Raw genomic sequence first — 10,769 nt, forward strand, 5'->3', positions numbered from 1 at the left:
AAAGAAATACTAACTTTTTTCGTTTTCCCCCCTCAATGTTTATGAAATGGAGGAGCCAGATCACCCCGCACATGTGTACGATCAGCAAGAGTTAGTTCTCACTGAATTAAGTCGACTTTGCAAAAGGTCTCTAAAGAATTCAGATGGTTGAAGTAAACCCTTTGGCTTTACCAGGGACACACATTTCATCAAGGACTAAACTGACATTTGTAGTTTAAAACTCCAGGGGAACTGCTTGATCTTCCCCTTCTCTTTGTTAAACTAAATAGATTGCTTAATAGTGATTGAGCTCCTTGAGTCTACGTTTTCTAATCTTTTAATCATTCTCGAGGCTCTTCTCTGACCCCTCTCCAATTTATGGATACCAGAACTGCACACCGCATTCCTGCAGCAATCATACCATTGCCAAATTCAGAGGTAAAATAACCTCTCTCCTCCTACTTGAGATTCCACTGTTTATGTCCCAGGAGCACATTAGCTCTTTTGGCCACATCACACTGGGAGCTCATATTCAGCTGATCATCCACCATGACTCAAATTTTTTTCCAGAGTCTCTGCTTCCCAGGATAGAATCCTGTATTGTGTAAACATGGCCAACATTCTTTGTGCCTAGATGTATACACTTAGCCATATTAAAATGCATATTATTTGCTTGAGCCCATCTCTCTGTATCAGTGACCTGTCCTCTTTACCACTCCCCCAATTTGTGGGTCATCTGCAAACTTTATCAGTCATGATTTTATCTTTTCTTCCAATTCATTAATAAAAATGTTAAATAGTGTAACACCAAGAACCGATCCCTGTGGGACCCCACTAGAAATACACCCATTCCATGTGGATTCCCCATTTACAATCACATGTTGAGACCTACCAGTTAGCGTTTAATCCATTTAATGTGTGCCATGTTACATTTATATTGTTCTAGTTTTTTTTAAATCAAAATATCTTGCTGTACCAAGTCAAAAGCCTTACACGAGTCTATTACACCAACATTGTTCTCTTTATCAACCAACCCTGTAATCTCATCCATAGACCCATGTTGATTGGCATTAATTATATTATCTTCCTTTAATTCTTTATTAATTGAGTCCCATATCAGCCACTTCATTATCTTGCCCAGGATTGATGTTAGATTAATAGGGCTATAATTACCCAGGGCATCCCTTTAACCAGTTTTAAATATTGGAAAAAAGTTGGTATTGTGCCAGTCTTCTGGAACTTCCCCTTCCCTTTTGCCAACTTGATCCTTCCTAAATGGGTTTGTAATCATTGACTTTAACTTTCCAGTCATGGGAATCATCCTACCAGGTTTCAGTCTTACCAAATGGATCAAATTTAAGCTCATAAATGAGCCATTCAAATTTCTCATGTTTGTTATGCAGGCTCCTAGCGCTGGCATAGAGGCAATTCAAGAATTTCTTCTCATGTCCTTTGGCTACTTGATTAATTTTGTTCTCAGCATCTCAATTTTGTGCTGAGTGCTCAGATCTTCCCTTTTTTACCCTCCCCTTTTGCTATTAGTTCAATAGCTGACTTGCTGCAGGGAAGCGTTAAGGGTGTTTGGGCACTTGGGAGGACTGTTCTGTTAACCAGCACGTGCATGTGACTTGGATGTAGGTGTCAACTGTTCACATTACCTTTGTTTTCGATTTCCTTAGGGTACGTCTTCGGCAGGTAGTGATCGATCTATCGGGGATCAATTTATCGTGTCTCATCTAGACACGATAAATCGATCCCTGAATTGATGCCTGTACTCCACCTCGGCAGGAGGAGTAAGCGGAGTTGACGGGGGAGCCGCCGCCGTGAGGACAGCCAGGTAAGTAGAACGAAGATTCTTCGACTTCAGCTATGTGAATAGCATAGCTGAAGTTGAGTATCTTCATTCGAACCCCCGCAATAGTGTAGCCCAGGCCTTAGACCCTATCTACACTACAGGGACTACACGGGCATAGCTATGGTGCTGTACCTATGCTGGCATAATCCCGCAATGTAAGTGCACCTCCAGGGACAGAAGGGGGTTTGCTACCAGTGTAGAAGCACCACCTTCCTGAACAATAGTAGCTAGATTGACAGAAGCATTCTTCCATTGACCTAGCTGTGTCTACACCAGAGGAATTTTAAATGCAGCCCTCAAGTATCTGATGTTTGAGGGGGTACTAGCAAGGTGTGTAATGGTTCATGTGGTTAGCAGCCTCATCTGTAAGTTGGCAAAGCTGTTTGGATGAGAATTTTAAAATGAGCTAACAACGTATTAGGGCTACACAGCTAAGGTAGTGGGAATAACATCTCATGCTTTAGAGAATAAAGTGATCACCATATAGGTCAGCAAGGAAAAACTTTCCTGCATGGACATCACTGCACAATTGATTAGGGGGAGTTGTCACCTTTCTTTGGAGCAGCAGTATTTAAGATCCCTGACTCCACAATCAATCCAATATATCCTCAATCAATTCAATTGTGTTCTTAATGGTGTTGTGTTTGCCTGTCTAGAGGAGTGACCACCAGAGCATAAGGGAGAAGGTAACTGAAGTAGTGAGACTGTGTGGTTCTTTATAGCTTCCTCAAGCTGACTCAGCAAATACTTTAACATGCTCTGGAGTTCTAAATACAATAAATTCCTTAAGTAGCCCCAATTAATTAGGTTTTGCTCTTCACATTTTCATTAACAATGTAATTAAAGTAGCCATATGCAAAAAATCTGCACAGTAACCGAGAGAGAGGATTTAAGCTTCTCCAGGAAACAGATCAGAATCCAATTGCAAGATGCAGAGGTTGCTGAAACACAAACCCAATGCTCTCTGCAGTGAGCTGGAGCCACAGCTACTTTGTGGTCTGCAGATCCTGCAATGGGCCATTGACCCAAGCAGACGTGCCCCATAGCCATACCAGAGCTGACCCAGCTATCCAGCATGTTAGCTCCGTGACAGCACTGAAGGAGGGACCTTAAAGCTACAAGGCTTGACAAGGCTCCCGGGACTAGAAGTGGCACTGGCATATGGAGGCTTTTGCATCTAGGCCCTCAGAGAGGAGCCAGCAAGGCTGAGAGTGAGGTGTGACTGAAGGCTGCCACTCAGTCAGCTGTGTGATAGCCTGTGGTACATGACGTGTGTTGTTGGGCCTAGGGGAGATGGAAAGTCCCTAAAAGTGGGAGGTCACCTCCCCAAGACCTTGGGCCCTGCTCATTCCTCTCTGCCCCTCCCCCACATTGCTTGCCCTTACAGCCAGTAAAAAATGATGGGGTCATAGTCCCTGAACCCCCACCCCTGTTCCAGCACACCTGTTTCGGCCTCACACCTATTGTTAGTGGCCAAGTCCATGCACACACACACCCCACAACTGGCATGATGCAGCCCCTTTAGTAGAAGGCCCCACTTCCCAGCTCCCTGGCTTTGTTCATCACAGAGCACCCACCTGCTCCCATATAGGTTCTATGCAATCGATGGGAACCTATTTAAATTGAGGACATTGGAATCAATCAAATCAATGCCATGCAATATCAATTGAAAGTGTCATCTTCTACAATTTCATAGACAGTTAGCTTGAATCAATAAACTCATCAAAATTGATTTTCATTAAGATCTCCTGGCCTTCAGCACTCTGGTCTAGTATTACTGGAGAATTTGGTTTAGTGCATTATTTCTAAGGTGGTCTTTGTTTAAGCTGAGAGACATAAGGGGAGATGATTCAATGAACAAGTGATATTTTCAACTGTTTGGTTGTAGCTTACCTTTGAAAGACTTAAAGAAAAGATTTCACTCAATATATAAGACATGAACATTATAGAAAACTCTTAAACCTTTACATAAACTATTGCATTTCCTTCAGATTAGATTTCAGGAGGCTGGAAACTCCCATCTACACATCTGTATTTGTGTTTGGATTTGATCGCGGAGATGTTGCGAACATCTGTTTTCATCTCCACTCAGTGTGGAAGCCCAGATGCACTTCCCCAAAGCAAATTTAAGAGAGTTTATCATCTTGGAAGACCACAAACACAAAGAAATTACTAAGAGGGGACTGGATGCCTGAAGTGAATGGAAGTGAGGTACATCAGGGTCATCTGTTTAAATATGGACCCAGTCTGTAGTGAGCAAAGATCACTGTGGTGTACAAAGTTATTCAATTAGTCAGACTATTTACATAACTGAGTGTAGTTTGTAGAGACAGGTAGCGATTTTTCATTCAGCACAGATTGTTACAGATCCAGGAATACACAGACTTTGCTCTCTCCTAGAGATTTTACCCTTTCCACCTGGTTTTGTGTCTTCTTCACCCAAAACAAAAGGATCTAAAGGACCTGTTTGCTCTTTGCCCAGAAGGATAGAACACAAGAGGCAAGCTGTGAGAATGTGAAAAAAAAAACACGAAAACAGAGAATGCTTCCAGTTTAATATGAGAGAGAAAGAGAAAGGATCTGAAATATACACACAGATGCTTGGATAGTGATATTATACAAATGCTACTGAAGGCAGGGAAAGAGGGCAGAAAACAGATGTGCAAATGCTGGTTTGACAGTATGTCATTTATACCTGTGCAAAGAGAGAGTGCACAAGGCACAAGCTGGGGGGCAGGGGAGAATCAGGCACATTGGTCCCCAGGGAGGCAAAACTCCACCTTTAGCACTAGTAAGAATGCAGAGATGGGGCTTCAATCTTAGCTGCAAGGTACAAGCCTTCAAATGCATTACCCTAATCACCACTGAGAATCCAGACCCGACAAGAAGTAAAATCATCCAGCAGATGCTCTTTCCTGGAGGACCTTCCCCCTACAGCCAATGGGGTAGAGATGTGCTCTGCTCTCTCTAGCAGCATGGAACAGTCAGGACAGAATGACTGTTTATCCAGATTTCAGAGTAACAGCCGTGTTAGTCTGTATTCGCAAAAAGAAAAGGAGTACTTGTGGCACCTTAGAGACTAACCAGTTTATTTGAGCATGAGCTTTCGTGAGCTACAGCTCACTTCATCAGATACATACCGTGGAAACTGTAGCAGACTTTATATATACACAGAGAATATGAAACAATACCTCCTCCCATCCCACTGTCCTGCTGGTAATAGCTTATCTAAAGTAATCGTCAGGTTAGGCCATTTCCAGCACAAATCCAGGTTTTCTCACCCTCCACCCCCCCACACAAATTCACTCTCCTGCTGGTGATAGCCCATCCAAAGTGACAACTCTTTACACAATGTGCATGATAATGAAGTTAGGCCATTTCCTGCACAAATCCAGGTTCTCTCACTCCCTCACCCCCCTCCAAAAACCCACCCCCATACAATCAAGTTCAGGAATTCACGGCACCTGGAGCGCCAGAGCAAGTGAAGAATTTGCTGAGTCACCACTGAAGCAGCATGTTAGTTTCTCTGTTACCATCTCACATGGGACCTGGGGACCCCACTGCTGACCTCCCTAGTAAATGAAATAAATTTACAGAGCCTGATTCATCTCTCAGTTACAGGGGGATCAAGCTGTGCAGGCTCCAGTCAAGTCTTACCCCTGGGTGCTGATCACCCCAAGTTAACTCTGCAGAATAAAAGGCTAGGGGATTTTCAAGGGCACCTAAGCAAGTCATGCATCCAGTTCCCCTTGAATTGCAATGAGATTTTGGCACCTAACTCACTTAGGTTCCTTTGAAATCCCCCAGCCTTTTATTCTGCAGAGTTAGCTTGGGGCGATCAGCACCCAGGGGATAGCAGCCACTGTCCAAAGCCCGAGGGACTGCATCCTCACTGGTGCTGAGCTGCCCTGTGTGTGGCAGTAAGACATCTGGGGGCACATCCCAAGGATCTTAGCACTGCCGTGAGCTGAGCCACTCTGATTCCTTCCCAGTGATGTGTGGGAGAACTTCTCTGTCCCTGTGGGCACCAGGGAGAATTGTGGGAAGGCACTGGAGGAGTACCGGCACAGATATACCCTGCGTCCTCACTGCAAAGTCGGCGGGTTACCGGCCAGAGCGAAAGCAGCACTTGCACTTTAGCCTATAGCCCCTTCACACTTAGGTGAGAGGGTTGTGTGTGTGGACAGGAAGGAGAGTTAGGAGTTCACTCTGCTGTGAAGACAAACCCTTAGGTAGGGAAGGGCTATTACTATGTACAGATGAGGAGCTGAGGCACTGAGAGGCTAACTGACTCTTCAAGATCACACAGGAAGTCTGGGACAATGCAAGGAACTGAACCCAGGTTTCCCTGAGTCCCAGGCTAGTTCTCTAACCACTGGACCATCCTTCCTCTCAACTGATGTTGCCACTAGAAACGTACAGGTTGTGTGTTTCAGCTCAGCCAGACAATAGCTCCAAGAGGTGTGAACTGCCCCATTTATGATAAGGGGTTTAACTCAAACCTAATTATGACAATTTAAGGCAATAGTAGCCATTTTGACACTGATCATTTAGCAGAAACAGCCAGCTTCTTTGGGACAGAGCAGAATCGGAGTACAGTCCCATCCCTTGTCCACTGTTCCCTCGCACTCCCTGCTGTCTCTGTTTAATCTGCTGGCTCTTGTCCTACTCCTAGATAACAAGCTCTTTGGGGCAGGGCGCATCTTTTTGGTTTGGGGTTGTACAGCACCTAACACCATGTGTGCTGCTCCATGACTGGGGCTCTCAGGAGCTACCACAGTACCCCATCATAATAATCCAGCCCTCAGGATCTGTCTGTCCTCTATTCTGTGCCCCTCCTTTTACCAGGAACTGACTTCCTCTCCCTCCAACAAGGAAACTGCTAATAGAGTTTTGCAAAAGCTGCTGTTGGCCCTATTTTGAAGAAACACCATTCAGTCTAGCCATCTCTAACCCACGCAGATACCATTGGCTGAGTGCAATGAGGTAATAACCTATTCCCTCCAGGTCAGGGGGCAGTGCTGCAAGCTCCTGCCAGGTATCGAACACTAGTCACTCAGTGATAAATAAAGCAAGTGAATATTATGTGTTAAGTAAGCACAGGAAGGGGGATACTAGCTACTGGGTTATGTCATGATGGATTATTTATGATAATCCATTCCAATAGACAGCAGGTTCTGCTGCGTTTCACCTTCAGATGACAGGTTCGATACATTATTCCTTTTTTTTTAGCAAGAAAAAAAATCAATAACAGAATATTTTTGCATCTTCTCTTTTTTTTTTTTTTTTTTTTTGGTGCTGAGCAGGAGTGAATTCAACATGCCATGGGTCAGGGCCCAGCTTCCATCAGCTTTGTCCTTGGTTATTGCAAGATCATGAATACCGAGGCCTCTGCTGTACTGTCGAGGAAGTTTGTGTTCAGAGCCCAGCTGTCAGGTTAGGTTGGGGTGGGGTGGGGGTAAAGGGGGAAGAGGAGGAGAGGGGAGTTGATCCTTTCCTGCCAGCACCATCTTCAGAGAAGGATTTCCTACTGGGCCCACTGCAGAATGTTCAGTAGCTAGCTGGCTCCACATTCAGCCTTTTAGCACCACAAAAGAAACTATGAAATTAAAGTGTCACCGCAAGACGCTGTATTGCGGCTTGAGTACACACACCTAAGCTAGGTATCTCTGGTGTCAGAGCAGTGAAGCTGTGGCAGGGCATGGACTAGTGCCACAAATAGTTATCCAGGGTTCTGGGCAGTCTTGGACAGCCCATGCTGCCACAGCTTCACTGCTCTAGACCGGAGCTAGTTAGATTAAAGCTAGCAGGGGTATGTCTGCACGAGCTTTCCATGCCCCTATCCAACCCCTTCCCCAAATCCACACCCTGGCCCCACCTCTTATCCGCTCCTCCCCCTCCCTCCTGGAAAGTCCTAAGTGCCGCCAAAAGCGGGGACACAGCGCACTCTGGGGGGTGGGGGGAGCTTGGCTGCTGGTAGAGTTGGCCCCTATGGTGGGCTGCAGGAAATAACTCTGCCGGTCGCATGTTTGAGACCCCTGATTTAGTTGGTGTTGGTCCTGCTTTGAGCAGGGGGTTGGACTAGATGACCTCCTGAGGTCTCTTCCAACCCTAAACTTCTATGATTCTATGCCTATAGCACAGGGGTGGAAAAACTTTTTGGCCCAAGGGCCACATCAGGGTGCAAAACTATATGGAGGGCTGGGTAGGGAAGGCTGTGCCCCCGAAGCAGCCTGGCCCCTGCCTCCTCCCACTTCCCGCCCTCTGACTGTCCCCCTCAGAACCCCTGACCCATCCAACCCCCCTGCTCCCTGTTCCCTAACTGCCCCAACCCCTATCCACACCCCTGGCCCCTGACAGGCCCCCTGGGATTCCCACGCCCTATCCAACCCCCCATTTCCTGACCCCTGACCACCCCAGAACCTCCGCCCCATCCAACCGCCCCCTGCTCCCTGTCCCCTGACTGCCTCCCGGGACCCCCCTGCCCCTAACTGCCCCCTGGAGCCCCCAACCTAACCTTCTCACCACTGCACGCCACTGCTGCCCCCTTACCATGCCGCTCAGAGCGGCAGGAGCTCGCAGCCCCGGTGCCCGTCTAGCAGTGTGGCTGCAGGGGAGGGGGAACAGCATGGGAGGGACTGGGGACTAGCCTCCCGGGCCAGGAGCTCAGGGGCCTGGCAGGACAGTCCCGCAGGCCAGATGTGGCCCACGGGCCATAGTTTGCCCACCTCTGCTATAGCACCTGCCTCCAAGCCTGCAATACAGGCAGCACTCCAGATAAATATCACAAAGGTACTGGTGTGTCACAGCGCGCAGTGACACCCCACCCTTGGGTCACTTATCTTTTGCCCTTTCCTAGTGCCTTTCATCCAAGCACTTTACAAACATTCCTTCCCTCTCAGCACACCCTGTGACACTGATAAGTGTATTGTATCAGGAGGTAGCCATGTTAGTCTGTATCCACAAAAACAACAAGGAGTCTGGTGGCACCTTAAAGACTAACAGATTTATTTGGGCATAAACTTCCGTGAGTAAAACACCACTTCTTCAGATGCATAAGTGTATTATCATCCCTATTGTACATGTGTGGGGGTTGGGGTGGGCGGTACTGATGCCTAGGGCTATGGAGCAAATGGATGGCAGAGCCAGAAAGACATCCAGGAGTCCTTACTCCCAATCCCAGCAGCCAAAGGACTACACTGACTCCAGCAGGAGTTTTGATCAAGTAAGGAGTTCAATATTGACCCAAGATTTTCAGTGCCTCATCCCGACAGGCCACAGTCAAGACTAGAACCAGGCAAAAATCATTTTTCACATCCTTTGAGAAATTTGATATTCGGAACATTTTTTCCCACCCTGAATTGGGACAAAGTCAAGATCTCAAACTTTTGCAGGCCAACAAACTGAAGAAAAAAAAATTTGGTTGGCGGGGGGGAAGGAAAGAAGTTTGTTTGGTCAATTAAAATATTTTGTTTAGATAATTTTGAAACATTGTGTTTGATTTTGACCTTCTCCTTTTTTTAAAAAAAAACTTTGATAGAATAAATTAAGTTGAATTTTGAGATAAAAAAAATCATTTTGAACCAAAATCCTAAAACTTTTTCTAAAAAAGAGAATGTCAAAAGGAGCCATTCCAACACACTAAAAAAAAAGTTACCATTTCTTTGTGTCAGGAAATTTGTCAGACTTTACCTGTTTCCATGAAGAGTTTCAGTTCTGACAAATCAGTATTTTTCCATGAAATGACCAGCCAGCCAGCTCTGTTCAAGACTCCAGTCAGTGACAGATCACAACACAAACCTCTCCCCTAAAGGGTGAGTGATTCTAATCTAACATCAGTTCTGCCTTGCAAACTCTTCCTCTGTTCACTTAACCCCTTTCAGTGTGCAAATGTAGGTGCCGTTCTGGGAATCAAATTTAAAAGCAGCCTTGTCTCATTGAAGCATAAATAATTCTTACCGCATGCATTTAGGAAGCAGGATGTTATCAGTTACTTTCCCAGATCCCACCAACAAAGCACTAATCTCTTCCTAAAAGGGATTATTAAGCAGATGTTTATACGGAAGAAGAGGACCAACACACACTAGTCAAATCTGCTGGACTTTAAATATCTTGATGCTCTGAAGAACCACAAAATAGCAACTAGCTAAATCTTCATCCTGCAACAGACTGAACTGGTCAATGGCCTATGTGAAAAGGGTCTGAGTCCATCTCCACGGCCCAAAGCCACCAGCACAACTGGCATCAACTGCATCTTTTGTTTATACTCTCAGCAGGTTAATTCTGAGCACACATGGCAAGGAGGTTTGAGAGGTGTAAATCAGCTGTTACCACTCAAGAAAGATCTTGGAGTCCTTGTGGATAGTTCTCTGAAAACATCCACTTAATGTGCAGCAGCAGTCAAAAAAAAAGCGAACAGAATGTTAGGAATCATTAAGAAAGGGATAGATACTAAGGCAGAAAATATCATATTGCCTCTATATAAACCCATGGTATGCCCACATCTTGAATACTGCATGCAGATCTGGTGGCCCCATCTCAAAAAAGATATATTAGAATTGAAAAAGGTTCAGGAAAGGGCAACAAAAATTATTAGGGATATAGAACGGCTGCCTTATGAGGACAGATTAAAAAGACAGGGACCTTTCAGCTTGGAAAGAGATGACTAAGGGGGGATATGATTGAGGTCTATAAAATCATGACGGGCATGGAGAAAGTAAATCAGGAAGTGTTATTTACTCCTCCATAACACAAGAACTAGGAGTTACCAAATGACATTAATAGGCAGCCGGTTTAAAACAAACAAAAGGAAGTATTTCTTCACCCAGTCAGTCAACCTGTGGAACTCTTTGCTAGAGGATGTTGTGAAGGCCAAGACTGTACCAGGGCTCAAAAAAAATAAAAAAACAAACAAACTACATAAATTCATGGAGGA

Source organism: Eretmochelys imbricata, chromosome 7, assembly GCF_965152235.1.
Source record: "Eretmochelys imbricata isolate rEreImb1 chromosome 7, rEreImb1.hap1, whole genome shotgun sequence".
Taxonomy (NCBI): domain Eukaryota; kingdom Metazoa; phylum Chordata; order Testudines; family Cheloniidae; genus Eretmochelys; species Eretmochelys imbricata.